The following is a 6,084-nucleotide window of genomic DNA, read 5'->3' as shown; positions in this document are numbered from 1 at the left end:
ATGGTGTTCTCGCTGCCCACCTTTCTCTTTCATCCTTCTCCCTGACTCTGTTCCAGGACATCTTGTGGAAAAAGGAAAAAGTAATTTCCTTTAGAACTGGCTGGTTTTCTTCTTCCCATAGATGTGTTTTTCCCCCCTCTACTCTCAAGTTAAATGGGAAAACAAAGTATGCTGTATTTCTGCTGCAGAGTTAAATATTGATGAAGATTAAGATGCATTAAAAGACTGAGGAAATTCATGGGACAGGAATAAAAATAAACAAAACCCAGAAAATTAAAAAAAAATGTTCAAGTGTATGAATAGCCCTTTATCTTTCTACCTTCCTGCATGACTTCCAATAAAATGTTTCAGCATCTTGATGCAAACGTTCCAGTTTCACTGAGCTGGGGACAAGGAAGTGCTGTACAGTAACAGTTATGGGGGGAAAATGTTCTGTGATGTGTTGGTCTTGGACTTCCTCAGAGTATTTTTGTTCCAGATGTTAAACTGTTATTTTTTCAGAAGCCTTGTTAAGTTGCCAGAACATTAGATTTTTTGAAGGATTTTCCGAACCCCAGCTGATTATCACAACACACAAGAATCCAAACTTGGGCTTGGCTTCGCCGTGCTGCAGCAGCTGCAGAAAATCTGTGCGAAGGCACAGGTTTGCAGCGCCATCATCGAATGCCCTTATAGGGTAAAACAGGGAGTGAGGGAATTCTGCTCTGCTGTCTCCTACAACGTGGGGATTCACGTCAGCCATTGAGTAACATCGAGTTCCCCAAAGCAGAAATACCACCACATGCGCTCTGCAGCCGAGGCGGTAGTAGAGCTCCCAAAAGAGCTGCAGCAGAGCAACTCGGGGATGGAAAAAATGACATCCCATCTGCCTCCATCCAGGCAAAGGATAGCCTGCTCAGAGCAGAGGCAAAATCAGTCCCTGGTGTATTTTGTTTCTAGATATAACAGTGCTTTTTTTAGCTGGTGGTATGTGATGATGCTGGTGGTACATGGCATAGATCACACGTTGCTGTTTGAAGTCACACACTGGATCCTGCTCCTACCCGTGGCTCCCTCCCCAACAAAGGCGCCTGTGCCTCAGCTCCCTGTGACCCCGCTGCTCACATTCTTTTTAGCCCTCTGGTCTAATCCTTATGGTAATAAATGGAAAAAAGTCTTCTAGGCTCTAGTTTGTCTATTGAAAGTGTTGTCAATAGAAGCTTCTCTTTACAATGTACACATTGTATGGCTTCTCTATACAATGTATAAGCACCTTCTACTTTGTACCTGCTCCTCTCTTTACCTGCCTAATCTTTGTCTTTGTGCATTTACAGAAGCTCTCAGCTATGGTATTTTTCACTTAGGGGTCTTTCTGACGCTGTACCTCCCCTGCTGCCTTTCTTTTTTTTTGAAGGGTCATCAGCCCATATGAATGGAAACCTGTGCCTATCCTAGTATTAAAGACAGCATGGAGCTCAATGTGTTCAAATTCCTTTCCCTGACCACAACCTTTTCAGAGGTGAAGTCTGCCAACCGACTTGGGCGCCCCACTCTTCTGTGCCAAAGAAAGCTACTTATTTAGCCAAGCATATCTACTTTACCTGGAAAAGGGCTGCTCAAGGCTGCTGGAGCAAGGCTCCTGCCTGCAATGGGAGAGATCCCCAGGCTGCTGGTGGCTGGGGCAGTGCAGGGCTGCCAGGGCACGTTGCCACAATGGTAAACGGATTTAGCACGCTGCTAAGTCTGCGCCTGGTCTGTAAGGACCATGGTGTTCTTTCCTGGGAGCAATGTAGGGTCAGAGCATTTGTGTGATGCCTGGATAGAGCTAAGGGTGGGTCTCCCACCAAGTTCCACTAAGTTGTCCCTGCCTCCAGAGAGCTGGAGGACAAGACCTACTGAAAAGGTGGCAGAGAAAGGTGGCTAAGATGTCTGTATTTTTTAAATGGGGTTTTATTCAGTTGGATAGCAAGCAAGTGGTGGCTTGGGGCAGTTAAATCAAAAAGGACAACAGTGTCAGGTCTCTTCTGATGTGAATATTGATGTTTCAAGGAAGGGGTGATGAATAACAGAGTCCAAAATGTGAGATATGAGCAGATGCAATGGATAAATTGCCTTAAAAGAGTGAAAAGCGAGTCAAACCCCTGAAGCTGAATTTTGTGCTAGAGATCCAAAGGGATTCTTCACTGTAATGACATTAAAATGAGGCTGGGATGCTGGGGGAGGGCTGTCCCCGTCTCCTGGGACCAGACCCTGTTACTCATGAGGGGTTTCACTCTGGTGCCACAGGAAGAGCTCTAGTCGTGATTCATGCTTGTAGCTGAAAGGGAAGGGTCTATGACTTATCCTCTGTCACTTGATGCCCTCACTGTGTGGGAGTGAGCAGTGCTTTTCTGGTTTTGTTTATTTTTTTTCAATAGTGTTTTGTAAAGGATTTGTTCAAGTTTGGTTTTGTGTAGGAAGATAGCCACATGGAGAGCATAGAGGAAACTCTTCCAAAATCTGAAGCTTGCAGTGAAACTACTCAATCAAGGCAGAAATTTGCCTGTAGAAATACAATCAATCTTGTCTCTATTGTGGCAGCCTGCTCCTCAACTGGGCTTTGGAGGGCAATAAAGAGAATATAGCAGTGTGTCAGGATGGATATTTGCACTCTCTCGTGCTGCTTCCTGCCATTCCTTTCTGACTCACGGATTGCACAGAGATCTCTATTTTAAATGCCAGTGGGTCCTGCAGCAGTAGGCATGAGATTAAGCCCATCTTTTAATCAATGTGACTTTGAATAGATTACCCCCATTAGCATCCTCCAGACTCTTCCCATTTCAGAGCAACAGAAACAGAAGAAATTGTGCCTTATTTACACAAACTGGTGGATTTTAGCAGTTTCCCTTAAAAGGTACCATTATCCTAATTAAGTGAAAATAACCACCAAAAAGTCGCAGTTATCATAAAATCAAGATGTTGCAGTTCAATTGTATTTCCAGACTCGGGCGAGCTGCTGGAATGCATGCAGTTTAACTTTCCTCTATGATATAATAGTTTAAAAGAGATCAGGGTACGTTTTACCATAGTGTCTAGCAATGTGAGTTTATTCAGACTTTTGGCAGGCAGTTCTGCACACTCTTGCTAAAACTGTGAATCATCCATTGTTGGCTGATTGCACTCTAGTTGCTAAGAGATCTGTCAAGTGCATAGTGAGGCTTAATTCTGCATTTGCTCTAAGAAGGGCTAAATGTATTAAATTGGAACATGTCACATCCTTCCTAAACAAGTAATTAAGGCACTGCTATGAGCCTGTCTGATGGAGAGGAGAGAAGGAGCTGGGAACAGCTGGAAGATTTAACTTTGGTCTCCTCTGTCTGGGAACACTAGACTTACTGCATGTTGGATTTTCACAGCCTGATGCATAGTGGAAATAGGGGAGGGAGACATTAAAAAAAATAGAATTTGCAAAAGGGCTTGTTTTTTGGTGTCCTTATATAAACCTCTTAAAATGATCTAATGCTATTTCACAAAGTGTAATTTTTAGTAATGGAAAGACAATACGTCAGTGTTTCCCAAGCTGCCTTGCCCCCCGCCCCCTCCCAAGTGAACTCTACTGTTCACACTGCTCCTCCCCAGTTATCCCATTGCTGGGACGTGCTGCAGTACGTACTGCAGATGCTGTGTGCTTTCCTTCAAGATTATACTGTTTAATGTTCCTGTTTGCTAAGTGCACCAGCAGAAGTGGCGAGTAAGTGGGACTGTAAGATATCTTTAACCACCTTGTCTGTCCTAAATAGCCACAAGCTTTTCCAGGGAGGCCTTTTACTACCCGCAAAGAGAAAATTGATTCATTTGCCGGTAGTAAACCAAGTACGTCATCTGTTTCTGTGAGCGTACTCCTGCATGCGCAGGGGTGTGTGGCAGCAATTTAAAAAGAAAAAAAAAAAAAAGTAAAAGAAAAAAGTTCTTTAGTCAAGATTTTCAGACTCATCTGTTCCTAAAATTACATCATTTGCACCAGCATTAGCCACTGTCTGAGAAGTGCCTTACTTTCTCACCAGGCTCTGTATCTTCTCGTCCTTCGTGACTGTTCTTCCTTATTCAGTGAAGTCACGGTTTGTTCATCAATGTTTTCTGGTGCCCATACTAGCAGTAGACTCCTGGGTTCAACCTTTCACCCATCATCTTCTCTCAGACCCATGCTACCCACCTTGGGAGTGGGCTGCTCGCTGCCAAGACATGGGTGCCCTTCACTTGGGCTGCAAAGAAGGGAAAGAGTTTAACATGGTCCTTGCCAAGTTACCTAAATGATAAATTATCTTCCTAATAAAAATAAGAACACCATCCCTGCATCAGCCATGTCTTCTGGTTTAGATTCAGCTTCTAGGCGCTGTGTTTTGTCAGAGCTTGTTACTGAATTTCTGTTCCTTGTGTAGGTCTTTGCAGACATGATTGAAGGCCTTTATAATCCTCTCTTTGATCAGCAAAACAGATTGAGTTATGTGAATGCTGCTTTGATTGAGGTTTTGGAAATGATGTCTTCCTCCTGGCGGCTTCTCTCCAAGCCCTTCGTGACTGTTGGACGTTCTCCGTGCAGTGGAAGTGGTACTGGAGGGCAGCTGTGGCAACGGCACGCGCTGGGATGGCGGATCTCTCTGCTGCTACACAGTGTTCCCTTGCTTGTCCATCTGGAGGTCTCCCTTCAATCGTGGGGTTGCAGTTAGAGCCAAGTGCGGACGATGACCCTCTGTGGTGACTTGGTTTACGGAACTAAACAGATGGCCCATCCTTTGGCTGTGGCCTCAGGCCCTCATGCCAGCCATGTAGCCTTCACGGTGGCCATATGGCAGTGTGGATTGGCCACTTGTACCTCTTGTACCGGCATCCCTGCCTGTGACCTGGTTTAATCACAGTTTGATTCTCCTTTGGTTGCTGACCAGTGATGGTTGTGTGAAACTCGAGTGACCTTGCACCAATCCCTTTGAAACACACCTATTCAGCAATGATTTCTATTCTCATCAGGTCTTGATGTGTGAAAACATTCTGTTTGCTTACCAGCAGCAGTTAAGTATACAACCTAACGGTGCATCAGTGCTGTCACTGCTATTGACTGGAGTTATCCTCTCATCCAAAGCTGTACCAAACTAGACAAGATCAACTTTCTGCAAACACATACTGATTGGTATTAATTATGTTGTCCTTCAATTCCTTATTACCCCCCTTTGAGTAATTTTGCCAATTTTTATGACATCCCCATTAGGTTGTGAATGGTTTTGAACACTACAGAACTCCTCCTTAGGTGAAAATCATCCTGACCTGCTGTTTTAAAAGTGATTTTTAATAACTGCTATTTAATGTCCTCCTGTGTTACGGTTGGGATGAAAATTACTCTCTGTAATACAATCTGAATATTTAACTGGCTTTTTCCCCATGCAGAGCAGAAATATTCAGTACTTTTACCTTTTTGGTGTGAATATTGAAAATTTCACCCTTTCTAGGTAGCAGTGAATCAGCACCACTGTTGCTATTCCTGTTGTTCCTAAGGTAGGGAAGCAAAGGAGGAAAAAGAAGGCCCTTGTGAATCTTTATTCTGGTATTCAGAGATTTTTCACTAGTTCCTTTTGCTTTTATAAGTTCTCTTAACTTCTGATATATTCTACTAAAACTTGTTATAATTGTTTTGACTTTTATATCTGATTTAATTTCCCCTCTACACCAATTAATTTAGCCATTATCTCTGATCCTTAATCTAGTACAGCGTTCTTTCTCACATGTGAGAGTGGGCTTTGTGGACATTTAATGACATTTTCTTAAAACTGCTCCTGGACATCACTTATTTTTAGCATGCTAATTAGCTGTTCAATGATTTGGCTTAACTGTTTCAGCTTTGTGAATATAAAGCTTTTGAAAATTACTAGTTCTGTGTGTTCATTATGTAACTGCTTTTACTTATTAGGGACATCCATTTTGTCTATGAAATCTGTCACTTGCTTCATGCATTCATTTTAGCTTCACCACTTTATCTGTAACTGAAAGAGCATGGAGTGTTACTTGTATTCTGTACAAACTATTGGGCCTTTATAAATTAATGTGTGCTAACTGTGCATTAGGCTTTTCAGGAGC

This window comes from Athene cunicularia (assembly GCF_003259725.1).
Source record: "Athene cunicularia isolate RWA chromosome 8 unlocalized genomic scaffold, athCun1 chr8_part1, whole genome shotgun sequence".
Taxonomy (NCBI): Eukaryota; Metazoa; Chordata; class Aves; order Strigiformes; family Strigidae; genus Athene; species Athene cunicularia.
This window is presented reverse-complemented; position numbering follows the sequence as displayed.